The sequence below is a fragment of the Podarcis tiliguerta genome, assembly GCF_965153285.1.
Source record: "Podarcis tiliguerta genome assembly, chromosome: 6".
NCBI classification, from domain to species: Eukaryota; Metazoa; Chordata; class Lepidosauria; order Squamata; family Lacertidae; genus Podarcis; species Podarcis tiliguerta.
The window spans coordinates 61,311,943-61,327,503 of NC_139539.1; the positions used below are offsets into that span (position 1 = coordinate 61,311,943).

The 15,561-nt window shown below is 42.8% G+C and overlaps 1 protein-coding gene across 3 annotated transcripts in view; it reads right to left on the bottom strand.

Moving 5' to 3' along the window:
• GNG12 (G protein subunit gamma 12) overlaps nt 1–13,769 on the bottom strand; it is a 41,361-nt gene extending 27,592 nt beyond the window's left edge. Inside the window, exon 1 of one of the 3 annotated variants that reach the window (XR_014513063.1) lies at nt 13,325–13,748. The gene's annotated coding sequence lies outside the window, so the exon portion shown is untranslated. Of the gene's footprint in view, nt 1–13,324 lie in introns of all 3 variants that reach the window. The other 2 variants (XM_083448312.1, XM_083448311.1) reach the window with 2 other exon arrangements.
• Between the last annotated feature and the right edge of the window lie 1,792 nt (nt 13,770–15,561).

Consider the following 15,561-nt stretch of genomic DNA (forward strand, 5'->3'; position numbering starts at 1 on the left):
GTACAAATTTACCAGTATTATTAGCACTAAACATGACCTGATAAAAAGACCTGGTGCTTAAAAAAAAAAAGGTTTTATGAACTGCCATCCTAACACAAAGTTAAACAAAGCAAAGGATGGGATTCAGCTAACCAACTCTGTCAACAGAAGCCCTGTGCAAGGACTTCTGCATGCACAATGGGGCTTTCCCGCCCCCCTTCCCTCCAAAATTGACCTTGGAAGGGTTGGGACATGACCATAACATTGCACAGAGGAAAGGGGCATTGCTGCATCTAGCAAGCGATAATGCATGCGCAGGCAGAACGAATGGAAGAGTGTGACATGGAATTCCGCAAAATATCAGAAAAGCAGCCTTAGTTAACTCCAAATGAACAGAATGTTTAAGAAATATATAGGCAAAAAGAAAGTGTCTACAGCAGAATAATGAAGATGTGTTCCATTCATTAGTTTTATACATGATCTCTGTAACCCACACCCGGTTTCAAAATATCCCAAATCCCATGTCTCTTCTCCTGAGCCCCAAATATTTATCTTCCTAGAAATAACTGCAATCTTAACTCTTTTCTCTTTCTGCTGCTAGAAATCCTCACAGCTTCAGAATGTCAGTGACTAGGCAGCACTTTTGTACCAGGAGCCAGAGAACAAGAGTTCTGGTTCACACATTACGATAAGCCAAATGATGGTTTAGTGAGAACCTGCAGGCTCCTGGGAAGGAGATTGTGGCTGTTTTGCTCCTCCCTGGTTAGTTTGTTACCTTGCTTTACTGAGATAAGCCAGGAACTGACTTAGCATATTGTCGAAATCCAGGGCTCAAAATTTAACTTTCTCTGAACTAACCACAAGCAGTAACCAAGGTCCACAATTTTGCAAGCCACACTCACCATAGGAAGAAGTCACATGGTCTCTGGCAAGTATGATGAGCCCCAGACTCCCTTCATATTTGGAGCTGATGATCCCAGATTTCTACCCACCCACAAGATTCAGAGGAAACACTGGATTTAGTTTACTCTCAAGAGCACCTGGCAAAGCCAAACCCCCACTTCCATAGTTTAGAGCAGGTCTCATTAATTAATGGATACTGTTTTGACCAAGACAGATAAAGTATACAAGAAAAAGTCTTCAAAAATCATAAAGGTAGTCATGGGAATGAGAAAGCAGAAACAATGAAGTTTGGAAAATGTGAGATTTTTCTTCCTGATGTTTAATATGTCCCAGGATGTATGTTTAACTTAAGATAAACTGAAAGCCCAGCACATACTGTAAGCTAAAACATGGCACTCAGGATCAAGCTAGATGCCAAACCCATGCAGTTTTCTTGCTGAATGGGAGGCCACTCTTACAAACAGGTGCTGATCACAATTCCCCAGTCAAATGCAGCATCCAGGGCTCTGTCAAATAATCAGTGACAAACATTCAGGGTTGACAAGAGCTGTAGTTCAACATCTGGAGGGCACGATGCTGGGTACCCTACCCTCTGTCATAAACTGCCTATGAATCTTAACATACAAGCAGTATATACCACCAATGTAAGAATGAAATTCTCAATAATCTTTGAAGTCCAGGTTTTGATTAATCTGACTTCTCAGGTTATCTTCCATCTTGTTTTCTTCTCAATTCTACAGTGGTGCCTCGCAAGACGAAAAGAATCCGTTCCGCGAGTCTCTTCGTCTTGCGGTTTTTTTCGTCTTGCGAAGCAAGCCCATTAGCGGATTAGCGCTATCAGCGGCTATTAAAGGCTTAAGGGATTAGCGGATTAGCTGCTAAAAGGCTATTAGCGGCTATTGAAGGCTTAAGGGATTAGCGGATTAGCTGCTAAAAGGCTATTAGCGGCTTAGATCAGCTGTTAAGCGGCTTAGCGATCAGCTGTTAAACGGCTTAGCAAACAGCTGTTAAGTGGCTTAGGGGCTTGGGAAAAGGGGGGGGGGGAGGGAAAAAAAACTCCAGGAATCGCAAGACATTTTCGTCTTGCGAAGCAAGCCCATAGCAAATTCGTTTTGCGAAGCACCTCCAAAACGGAAAACCCTTTCGTCTAGCGGGTTTTCCGTCTTGCGAGGCATTCGTCTTGCGGGGCACCACTGTACTTAAATTCCTTTAATGTAAGCTTTGGAATTTTGCATTCATAATTTATATTTTTAAACAAAAACAAGGAGAAAGAGGACCCATTGCTCAGTGATTGAGTAAGTGCCTCATATGCAAAATGTCCCAGGGCACAACAGCTGAAATAATCTAAGGCAGCAGAACTGGGAAAGACTCCCGTCTGGTACTCTGGAGAGTCTTCACCAGTCAGAGATTCAGGCTAGATCAGGGGTAGGCAACCTAAGGCCCGGGGGCCAGATGCGGCCCAATCGCCTTCTCAATCTGGCCCGCGGACAGTACGGGAATTAGCGTGTTTTTACATGAGTAGAATGTGTCCTTTTATTTCAACTGCATCTCTGGGTTATTTGTGGGGAATAGGAATTCGTTCAGTTCCCCCCCAAAAATATAGTCCGGCCCACCACATGGTCTGAGGGATGGTGGACTGGCCTACGGCTGAAAAAGGTTGCTGACCCTTTGGCTAGTTGGTCTGACTCAGTAGGAGGCAGTTTCATACATCCCACCCCCCGAAGATTAATAATAATAATAATAATAATAATAATAATAATAATATTTACTATTTATACCCCGCCCATCTGGCTGAGTTTCCCCAGCCACTCTGGGCGGCTTCCAATCGAGTGTTAAAAACAATACAGCCTCAGTACCATTTAAATATACATCTAATACCCAAACACTAGATGCATTGGCTGAATCTCCCACTGTCCAGTTATTTAATGAAAGCATATTATATCCTATCATTCAGTTTCACAATGTGCAGGGTGTCTTACAATTAAAACAATCAAGGATATTTAAAAAATACTAAAAACAGCAGAGTGAGAGCAAGAAAAAACAGCAACATTAAAACAGATCTGAAAAATTGTAATTGTTATAAGTGGTAGATGAGCTAACAGTCCCACAACTCAGATTAAACTGGTAATTTCTCCTTTACTTGGAGCAAATACTGCCAAACCAGAGGAGACTTCTTGATTTACTTCGCCCTACTGCAAGTGCAGCCATTTTTAATGAATGGAACTCCTACTGTGGGGAATATTCCCAGAATAGGTTACTAGTCACCAGTACTGGCATAAAACAAATTATTTTGTGGATCAAAGGCTTTTTGGCACTTTAAATTGAACTTAATTCTATCTGACTTTTGAGGATGCTTCGATCATTAATCTCCAAAATCTAGTTAGGCAATCTCTTCTCTCTTTCTCTCTCTGGCTGAGTAAGATTGTCTTCCATGAACACAGTCTTAGTGGTGTGTCCATAAACGACTGTAGAGGCCAATTCTGGATCCACACATCCTTCCACAGTGGGGATGTAGGTTTCTGGGTGGGAGTTGATCACGGTGAGAATTTGCCTAATGTGCCTTCCTCTTAGCTCATTTCTCCCTTTCGTCCTGAATTCGTGCTTCTTCAAAATCCACAATGCCTTTTGTAGAGGCTGTTCTCCAACTGGAGCACTTGCAGGCCAGTGTTTCCTATTATCGGTGCTTATATTGCATTTTTTTAAAAAATTTGCCTGGAGAGCGTCTTTAAACCTCTTTTGTTGTCCTCCAGTATTTCATTTTCCTTTCTTAAGCTGGAAATAGAGTAGTTGTTTTGGAAGACGATAATCAGGCATCCAAACAACATGACCAGTCCAAGGACGTTGGTGTTGAAGAATCATTACAATGCAATTATTGAGACTAGCCAAAGTGTCCACAAGAGTGGCAAGGGAGATGAGGATAATTTTTTAAAGTACAAAAATTAGGTTGATGTTGTAGCCATGAGGTCAGGTTGACTTCATAATGGAGACTGCAGGCTGAGTCCCTTCCTGTTACCAGGTTACAGGTATCAGGTTACACACCGAGGATGCACACCATACAAACGATGCTGATTACTGGGCTGCTGTTAGGGCAAATTATATTTTAACTACTCACTTTAAGTACATTGTGATATCTCAAACTTAAATGAAACACACTAGTTCCTGAGCTACACAGACAACAGAAATAAAGAGAAACATGAGAGTCTTTCATTTACCAAAGTAAGGGATTAATTTTGGGTGGTGCACTTGACAACCATCCAAAGTTCATATTAAAATTATTTTAACATGAAAATTAAAATTAGTACCTAGAACACCATCCAAAGGTAATCCCTGATTTTGCTAAATTAAAGACTGCCAAGTTTCTCTTTACTTCTGCTCTGTGCCTATGCCAGTAACCTCTGCATTTTGTTTAAGACAATGATGGCTAAATCTTTTACAGGCCTTGGGCCAACAATCTGGGGCCAACTCTTAAGCACCAACATGACTACCTTTGCTTATTATTGCTCATTAAAGTATTTTAAAGTTCTAGAGCCTTTGGGCCTGGACAGACAGCATCCATTTAAAAATGTCAAAGGGCAAGAAAACATGTATTGTTGTTAACCTTAGATGCTATTATAATGCATTACAAATACTTCTCATGAAGTCACATTAAAGGAATAGAGGTAGAAGAAAAGTATACAAGCTTTAAAAAACCCAAAAGTGTTTGTGTTCCCATGCCATTACTAAAAAGAATATGGTTAAGGTCAAAAGGATATTGCAGCAGAAAAGTGGTATGTAATTAATTTAAATTGGGGCAGAAATGGGATAGGAAAACAGCTCCCTCTCATGAACAATGGTACTCAAGTTATTTTGTGGACTAATGAGGACAAATACATTTATACGATATACTAGAATAGACTAATAAGAGATCAGCTAATGCATCTCATTGCCAATGGTTGATTTATTCCTACAGAAGCATTATCAATGTTTCATACAATTTAGATTTTAAAATGCAGAATATATTATTTCCTTAGAAATATGCTGTTAAAAATGTAAGCCTCACATTTACCTTTTGAATAATATCTACTAGATGTAGGAATGTGAAGCAATTATTTAATACAGTTCAAGATGCTATCATCAATATTCATGCAAACACTTCTTTTGATTTTCCAGTATTCCCACAAATTTCAAACACAGACCTGGAACTGATTCAAACAAGCATCTACTAAAAAAAACCAAAACCCACAGTGCAGTATTTCTAAATTAATAACATAAAAAAGTCTGCATTGCAAAGTTAGTATACTGTATTAGGGATATGCGTGTGGCACTGTGGTCTAAACCACTGAGCCCCCTGGGCTTGCTGACTGGAAGGTTGGCAGTTCGAATCTGCAAAACAGGGTGAGCTCCCATTGCTCTGTCACAGGTTCTGCTAACATAGCAGTTCGAAAGCATACCAGTGCAAGTAGATAAATAGGTAAGGTAAAAAGGTAAAGGTAAAAGATAAATAGGTACCACTGCGGTGGGAAGGTAAACGGTGTTTCCGTGTGCTCTGGCACTCATCACGGTCCTCCGCGCACCAGTATCAGTTTAGTCGTATCAGTTTAGTCATGCTGGCCACATGACCCAGAAAGCTGACTGTGGGCAAACAACAGCTCCCTCGGCCTGAAAACCTAGATGAGCACAGCACCCCTTAGTCGCCTTTGACTGGACTTAACCGTCCAGGTGTCCTTTACCTTTTAGCTTATTAGGGATAATGAGTTAAGACTGATCTGCACCCTGACACATGAACGTTGTTGTATACATTCAAGCCTGTCTTTCCCCAACTTACCACTATTTTTCTGCATTTCTGAACTTTAAGTGACTTGACCAAGAACAGAAAGGAACCTTAATTACTACGCATGGCTCTGAGCCTGGATATTTCTACATCCAAGTATGTCAGTGGCTCGTTTAGTTTATTTGCCTACATACAATGCATCCTATTATTCCTCCAGGTGAGGTGGAATGGGATCAAAGGAAAAGGAAGTTATAGGCACAATATGTATCTGTTTGGATATAAAAACATTCACAGATTACTACCAATTAGAAATGCAAGATTATGCATGGTCCTTTTTTGTTGCAACTCTGGTTTAGCAAGGGTGCATCATGAAATGGGAGAACAGTTAAGCACATTAACTGACTCTACCTGTCTTTTGAGCCTTGGAATACATTGTTTAGCCGACATATCAGCCACTTGTTTATTTTTCTGACTGCTAACACAAGATCAAAACGATACTTGCTTCTTCCAGACCTACACTGAAAGCATAAACTTTTACCAGTGCCTAAATCTCTAACACAACAAGAACAGGAACGAGGAAAAAAGAGCAACTGAAACTACTTGCTTAAAGTGAAAGTAAGATGTGGCAAACAAATTGTAGTACTCTTAAACTGCCAAAAAGGAATCTGATTAAAGTAGGCACAAATAAAAAAATATTACGTGTTTCTGTTGTACAGAACCCCAGCTGAAATTTAAACACTTGGGACAAGACTTCCCGGTACATAATCCTCATGTAAGCATCACATCAAGGCAGCTGTATCGTGTTCAGATCAACATCTACAAGGCTTTTCCAGAGGAGAGAGGCTCTTGCATAGTTTCATGTCCCAGAGACATAATGAAATTCTACAGGTGAAGCATAATGAGACCTTTAGAAGATGGGAACATAAAAACAGAAGAGCGTGTTCCTCAGTAATGGTGGCACCCAAAGTTGAAATCCCAAAACAAGCACTGCCTTCTGGGTGCTAGCACAATATATGGCAGTTTTATTAGTCTTAGTTACGGATTTTTCAGCTTGGAGATGCGCCTCTTTATCTCGAAACCTAAGTACAGTGTGGCATGAAGATTTATGATGTGGCATTTAAGGAGTGCTGGATTTAAGATGAAAACCAGGATTCAAATCCCTGTTTAACCACAAAACGCAATGGACAGCCCGATCAAGTTATTGCCTCTCCCCAACTGTACTTCACAGGGTTGTTGGGCAAATATAAACATATAAAGCATGATCCCAAGTATGTTACCTTTGGAGGAACTGAAGAATACCCATGTGACAAATAAAATTAAAATTCTTGGGTGGTGGGCTATCTTCAAATGCTTCCCTTCACTATAATACATTTTATTGAGCTGTAATTATTTTTTGCTGTCTGGAAGTCAGACAAAAATGCTACTGATGTTCTCAAGCAATGGGGGCAACATAAATGAATAACTGTCTGATTCCACAATTTTCAAGAACACAGGACAAACTTTAGTACACAGAAGCCCCATGTTAAGCTGAAGACAGCTGCTTTTGTGCGGCGTGTATTTCCATGGACCCCCCCCCCCTCAAGCCTCCTGACATGGAAACAAATTGTAGTAAATTTAAAGTAGGATGAGCACTGAAAATTGTTCAATAGCCCTGTCCTTCATACTATTAAGTACTATTGTGTCCCATGGCCACAGATACTGAACTGCATACCAGTCTACGTGTAAGCAAGAGCTTGTCTAGAACAGGCAAGAAATAATAGGCTTGGGAAATATATTGAGTGTATAATTAGTTATCATAATATAGCAAAACTTAGCATGAGTACTAAGTTTTCAGACGGCAAGTCTAAACACTTTCCCAGAAGTAAGCCTCACTGGGACTTACTTCTGAGTAAACATGCACAGGATTGGACTGTAATGAAACAGCCAACATAGCCCTAATTACCGCATCAGACACATTAGATAAGACAAAAATTGCTTTCTCCCAGTGCTGACATGAGCGAAGATGTTTGAGTCGTGTACAAAAACAACTAGGCAATTACTTCACAGACACGAAGAATAGGTCCCTAATGCTGTAAAGAATGTGGTTGCAGAAGTATTAAAGAGCAGTGCTGATAATGAGCAACACTGGTTTGCCACCCATAACTAAACTATTTTGTAAATATTTTCACAAACCTAAGAAGCTATTTTTATCCAAACAAGAACGCTGATAACAATTCAGCCATTGCTTTACGAAAGTCGTCATGTAACAATGGTAATTTTCGACAGAATAATCTCCAATTTAACAAATTCTCCCCTTCTGTTCTCCACCCACTCAACCCACAGGAACTATTATTATTCATGTTCCTACTGTGAATCACAAGTTCCTTAAAAAAAAAAAAAAAAAAAAGAGCCTTCCAGAGATTTACACCGATTATACGGAATCAGATCATTAGCCCACCTAGACTGGGGTTATGTACCCCCGTGAGCAGCAGCTCCGTAAGTTACACTCAGAATAATCCCACTGAAATAAACAGACTTAAATTAGTCACGATTAATTTTTGTCCATTCTTTCAACAGATTTGCTCAGAGTGCAGCTTTGCTTTAAACCAGAGCCTAGGAATGGCACAGTCTCTTTAAAACCAGGTACGTAGTTTGTGGTTGCTCCTGAATCTGACACTGTCCCTGGGTGCTGAGTAAAGGAAGGGCACCTCGATCCAAACACCCCACAGCCCAGAACTGCAGGGTGGGGTAGGGGCTGGAATGCTCTGCCCAGACGGGCACAATAGCCATAGCTTTTTCTGAATAAAACAGACTTGGCCACTGCCATTTGTGTCTTAGTATTATCCAGATTAGGGTACAATAACACACTTTTATGTGGAGCTGCCATTTGCAGAATTTTCATGAAGTACAATGGATTCAAAACACAGTGGTCACAGTATAAACTGGGGCTCATCGTGGACAGCATATAACAACTTTGATATCTGTAATTTCCTGGAACTGCAGCTCAGACATTTATTGAAATATTAATTGCACAATTGTAGAAACTGTGTTATTGTTTTTAGGGACTGTATAATTTTCAAATCTCATTTATTTTATTGTACATTGCTTCTAGATGTGAAGTGGTTTATAAATACTGTAAATTGTAATTGTATTGTATTGTAAATATTGTAAAGTATTGAAACATTCAGAAAAACGTCTCTGGGTGCTGATTTTCTGCATTGAGCTGACGTATCTTTAGGACACCTACCTTAAGAGTTTACCCCGGATCTCAGATTAACATCAGAGGCTTTGCTCTGACTCATCTGAGACTCAGCCTGCTTATGAACAAATGTAAGCTTAGTATTGTGATGAATTTCCCTTGACATGGTAGGGCAACTGATTTGGTTATTTATTATTATTGAAATTGTAATATGTGCCTATTTTACAGCTTTAGGTACAATTTTCCAATAGACCATACTCCTTTGGTTTGTTTAATTTGCTCTATTCAAAGATTTAGTTATTATATATTTTGCAGTTTATTTTCAAATACAATGACTGCTTGATAATATACTGTAACTAAACTTTAGAAAAGTAAAAAGCTGTTTTGGGTGGGATATTGGGACAAATGTTGTATATAACCACTCCTGACCCCCCCGCCCCCCCCTGTGGTCTTATTTAGTTTCAGCTCTATTCTTTTACTGAGTTATCTTGTCAGCTGCCTTGATGGCCTTGATGGAAAATAAAAAACATGTGCACTGCCACTGAGCTAGGGATCTTCCTCTATTTGGAACATATTTAACTCTGTTCCTAAGCAAGAACTTGCGCGGGTTGCTTAAGACACAATACAGTTCTGGATAACTGACAGGATTTATGTTTTCAGAAACGGGGGTCACCCATTGCTTCTTTATCACAGAACCTTAGACGTAACCCGATATTTGCAGCACCTAGCAGACAGCAATTTATCCTGCAATCTCCATTTTGGAAGAGAGTCTAAACACAGACTTCATGGCTACAACATCTCCCTACTTTTTTGTATTGTTTTGTTTCATTTCACAAACACACCCCTTCTGCTTTGCTTAAGAACTAGCCTGATAAAGAGTTCTTGAGAACTTGCTCTCTATTTTGTGAATCATTTGTTATGATTTTAACATTATTATCTAGAGGAGACAGGCATTTATTTGGAATCTCACCATGTTTAAGGGCACAAAGTTTGCTATCCAAAACTGAGACAAACTTCATTTGGTACTTGCATAAATCTTTCCGTTTCTGGAACTTTAACAACAGTTAATAAAAATATAAAAGCTGCAGTTTAAGTAGCAATTGGGAACATCAGGCCTGGGTGGGGAGAACCACATTGCAGCTTCTCTACTTAATAAATATTAATAATAATATTTTTTTGATCCTCCAGTCTGCCTCTTCCTTGACTGGAGGATCAAAAAAATATTATTATTAATATTTATTAAAATTCTATGCCGCCCATCATCTCAGGTTTACAGGGCAGTTTACGGTATAAAATATACATAACAAAATAATGAACAAAAACAATGCATGCGGAGTGTTTATGCAAAAACCTTGGGGGGGGGGTTGTAGCTAAAAATACAGGTTACTATAAGAGTCACACCTATTGCTCCGCTCACTTTTCTTTGTCTCTGATCCTGCCCACAGCTAGCAGGTGAGCCCATGAGGAAATGTGACCCTTAGGCTGAAAAGGGTTCCCCCAGCCTGAGAGAAAGCTTTAATGGGGGTGGGGTTTCAAGCGGAAAGAGGTAAAAATGAGTTGATGATTACAAGTATACGAATTTTGTACAAATGTGTACTAAATGGAAGATTCCAGCATTAAAAATGTTGGGTCTGAAACAGCTCAAGTGTAAGAAGAAGCAAAGTTTAATCCCACTCTGCAAGGTTTCACTATCCAGTAAGCTTTATGTTTCACCTCCATAGCAAGCAAGACTATCATTAAACATGACAGAACTTGTTAAATAAACTCCCTTACGTTCTCGCTGTGAGATTTTTCTTGTGACTAGGCTTTCCGATCAGTAGGCGTCCATAAATCCACCTGTGCTGCAGCTTGCTGGGTCAAGGGCCCCTACTCAGTGTAACCTGAGAAACCCTCTCCTGCCTCTCACCTTGAGAGGGAAGAAGGGGGCCTTCGCCCTGTGCAGTGCTTGTGGGGAGAGTTAAGAGACACTCCCGCCTCCCCCGCGACAACACACACACTACAGTCAGGAAGGGGTGTTTCTTTTAAATTACACTGAACAGAAGCATACTGTGCATGCAAGATTAAAGCCCACTCCCAGTGTGATATGAGATGCCCCCTTCTTTTCCCAAGCTCTCTAGCAGATGCAGAAGGCTAAGGGGATGGAGAGAGTCAGTGGCAACTATGGAGTACGGCTAGGTAGTAAGTCAAGCCAACATTTTGTGGACTCTTCCCTTTCATGCTGTTTCCTTCGGGAGAAAAGTGCACTTAATATCCAGAAGACCCCAGCTATATGATGCTTATTGTTCTAGCAGCTCACAGTCAAGAGTTACACTAAGTTCAGGCTAGAACAACTACCACTCTTTTCCTTTTGCTTGCAACAGCATCAAGATGACTTACGGGAGCAGTTTTATCAGGTTCTCCTTCATAAAAGCATGGGAGTTTGGTAGAAACTAAACACAAGCAGCTTCAAGGAGCAGAATACGGAAAACCTCACCACAGACCCCATAGCTTGCTTTGTTTTCCTTGTATTTTATTTCCACGGAAGCAGAGGTGGCTCACTGGGTGGGGCAGAGTTGCTGCACTAGCTTCCCTGTAGGCTGGATGCTGTTGCTTACTGGGAGGGAGGCAGGCATGGCACACCAAACTCTTTGCCACCTTGTCCTCCCCCCGCCCTCTTGGTAAGCAACAGCGACCCACATGCTGGAAAGCCCAGCAGCTCTGCCCCACATGGTGAGCCACTTCTGCACAACTGTGCATTAATTTCTTGCTTTCGTTTACAAATTCTACCCTTCTGAAACTCCCAACAGAAGAATGGTGTGTTTCTTACAGAAATGCAGAGTTCAAACACCACTAGGTAAATGCTGACAACGTGTCTTTGGTGCAGCGGTGGGGATCCGCTGGCCTTCCAGATGTTATTGGGTGACAGCTACCATCATCTTTGACCACTGCCCACGCCGGCTGGGGCTGATGGGAACTGGAGTCCAACATATTGGAGGGCCCCCTGCTTTAGTGACCCTTTCTCCATGGCAGTCACCACAATGTAGCTCAGCACCAACCATCAGCAAAAATGAGCTGGGAGTGTTGCAGGCCAGCACCATTCATCGTCTTTTGGACACACTGGAAACCAGGAGCAGCCACACTGTACTAAGGAAGCCACAGAACTAAAAGGGAATAATTAGCATCATTAAAGCCATAATGGTTGGCAAGGACACCAGCGATGCAGTATGGTTATGTAGGTAACCACCATTTTATTCAACATTACATCCAGCCACATTATCTTCTAGCCAATAAATATATATCAGTGCCGAATATCCATCATCAAGCAAAAGCCGATCTGCAGCATAATAGGATAGCAGCCTTGTATGCAGTGCTTGCCTGCTGTCTGAGGCACTGATACTGTTTCTGACCCTACTGTGAGGTCTCACTGGTAACTGAAACTCAGAAATGAAAGCAGATAATGCACACGGTGCGAGAACTCAACAATGCTTTGCTGGTACTCTATTCCAGCTGATGGGAGTTGTAGTCCAAAACATCTGGAAGGCACCAGGTTGGAGAAGGCTGGACTAGTCTTATATCTGTCCATTGTATCTACTTTGGCCTCTGTGCAATTATGGAAGACAGACCCATCCAGCAACCCAAGGCACCTCAGGTAGCAACCTCACCTTGCCCTGCTTCTTCCCATCAGAGCCAACAAGATGTGGCAACAGCAGAAAACTCAAGATGGTTTTAAATGGGGATTCTAGAAATGCACCATTGGCAGTTCAACACTACCGTAACAGTCATAATAGCTAAATGGAAGCTCCAGGTTTAGGTCCTGAAACAAGTTTTACTGTTATGATAGGTATGTTGATGCAATTCTTTATCAATATTGTGGTGGTGGTGGTGTTGTGCACCACCCTAGAATCAACCAGAATCTATAGGCAAGTTACTAGATTAGCACTCTGGTCCTTGCTTGGGGGCTTCCCAGAAACATCTGGCTAGCCATTTTGGAAATAAGCCACTTTGGAAACAAGACGGACCTTCAGCCCGAAAACTCTTCCGACGTTCACACGTACACAGAATCACCCTCCATGTTCTCTAACACGGGACAAGAGCCACCCTCCGGGTGCGGACTCCCTAGCACACCTCGTTTCGAGAAAAAGGAGCCAACCCACCCTCTCCCCACGACCCGGCGCTGGTGGCGTGGAAACAGTGGCCTAGCGAGCCCGGGAGGCGCCCGCCCGCGCGCGGCAGCCACGCCTCGCTCAGCGCCCCGCACCGCGGCCAGGAAGAGGCGGCGGGGGCAGCAAGCCGAAGGCTCTCCCGCTCCCCACGACGACGGCTCTGCGCGCCTCGAGCGGCCGAGGAAAGGCAGCGGGCGGCCGCGGAGGGGGCAGTCCTCGGCCCGGCGGCTGCAATGGCGGGAGGCGGGGACAGCGCCCGGGCGGAGAAAGAAGCAGGAAAGAGCAGCGCTGCCTGTGGCCCGGGGAGGCCCTCCTCCCTCGCTCCCGCTCCCTCCGGCGGCGGCGACTCCGCGCCGCCCCCGCCCTCCTTACCGTGCGCCTCGCCGCCTCAGCCCCTTCTCCGGCCGCCGCCGCCGCCCTCGCAACTCGGGACTCCGCCGTCTCTATGGGCGACCGGAGCTAGCCGACCTCTCACCCGCTGCTCCTCCTCCTCCTCCTGCTGCTGCTGCCTCCGCTGCTGGCTCCGCCTGGCCCCGGGCGGGGAAGGGACGAGGCTCCTTCCTGGGCCAGGACTGCGCGCTGCTCTCGTCCGCCCAGCAGCGCCTCTGCCAGCGGGGAGCGGATCCGGGGGCGGGAAGAAGCGCCCTCTCCTTCCTTCCTCCCTTGCTCGGCTCCTCGGAGGCAGCAGGAAGCCTCTCTCCCGGGCAGGGTCCGCGGCGCCTCCGTCCCCGGCCGGGTTGGGGAGCGGCGGGAGCCCTGAGTTACCCCGCGGCCCTAAAGCACCTCTGCAGAGTTTCGTTTTAAGGCAGGAACAGGATTGAGCCCGTGGCCACCGCCAAGGGCGGGCGGGAAGTGGCTGCTGGTCGTTTTCCCTCCCTAAGAATTATAGGGTCATCTAGTCCAACCCTCTGCAGCGCGGGAATCTCAACTAAAGCATCCATGGCAGATGACAACAACAACACCTTTATCATTTGTATGCTGCCCCTCAGACTGGGTTGCCAAAGCCTCTCTGGCCGGCTCCCAACAAAATGTTGAAAACACAATAAAACATCATTAAATACTTCGAGTCTGAGGGAGCCCATCCCACTGTCAAAAAGTTAGTTGGAATCTCCTTTCTTGTAACTTGAAGCCAGTTGGTTTGGGTCCTACACTCAGGAGCAGAAGAAACCAAGCATGCTTCCATCTTCCATGTGATAGATATTTGAAGATGTGATATGATACCTTCTCTCAAGCAGGCTTCTCCTTTCAAGGCGAAAGGCAGGCCTCTCCTGCGTTCATTCTCAAATTTGGGGTAAAACTAGGAGGCGATGTTTGTGTAAGAAGCTGTGTGAGCTCCATTCTGGTATTGAAAAGAAATTATTGGGCTGAGCATGTGCTGGATTTCAGATGCGTAAAATTGCCTTGAGACAATTGTGAATAAAGCAATTAATAAATTAACAATTATAAAAATAAAATAATAACGTTTTGCACCTGTTGGTGGACTTCAGGGTTCTATAAACACGGACACACACAGTAGATCCCACCAGCCTGAAGTCTGCCCACTCCTGGTAGGCCTGCATGTTGACTGTATCCGGTTCTTAGACATACACCAGAAAAGTCCTAATAGGTCGGACCAAAGATCTCTTTAGGCTATCTAACCAGATGCCCCCAGGAACCCCACATGCAAAGCATGAGGGCAACAACCTTCCCTATCTATTCATTCACCAAATACCCCACTGCATTTGATTGTTCCATTTACCCATCATAGCTAATAGTTGGAAGACTTACCAGGAAATTGGGCTTCTTTTAATATTGGAAACCCAACTGGCTTGACATGGTTCTGTAGTTCTGGCTATTGACATATGTTAAAATCCATGCCCAGCCATAACTCAATGACCTTGAACAAACTGCTGTATTTATTTTTATTACATGTACTTGTTAAATTTATACTGTCTCATTTAGTCCAAAAAGAGTCTCCCCCATTTCCCTGTCAGCCCAATTCCACAACTGTATATAATAAATAAAAATGACCTCATGTGGAAGTATGAACTAAACACAGTGAAGAGTCGAAAATTATAATCAACACAGAGGAAAGGAGCTGACATGAAGCTTCAAAATCTTAACATAACTGAACCGAGACATATTCATTAGGCTAGATCATGTTGAAGTCTTAATTATGTATTTGAACGTCTTCAAAAACAAAGCAGAAAACATAATCTGCTGCTGAATATTATATTATTGAAAATGATTTGCAATGATTTTGCTTAAAAAACAAACAAGCAGGTATTTATAGCCTATGTTCTTCTTAGAACACTTACTAGTTGTGAACTATAGCTGAGTAGTATATTAAGAGTTCAGGGTCATGTAGATTCAAAATACTATAAAACCTCTCTCTTAAATGTGAGTCAAAATGGTTGAAGATGATAATAATGGAACAGTTCCTCAGAACATGTCTCATGTTTGTCTCCATTTGTTTCCATCCAGTCATGCTGACATACTAAAGAGGAAAGGTGAAATGCTTTTCTCAATTGATATTATTTATTTAATCTATTTATATCCCACCTTTCTCTCAGGTTGGAATTCAAGGTTACAACGTTTTAAAAGCATTGGTATAAAATGCAGAGTAATAA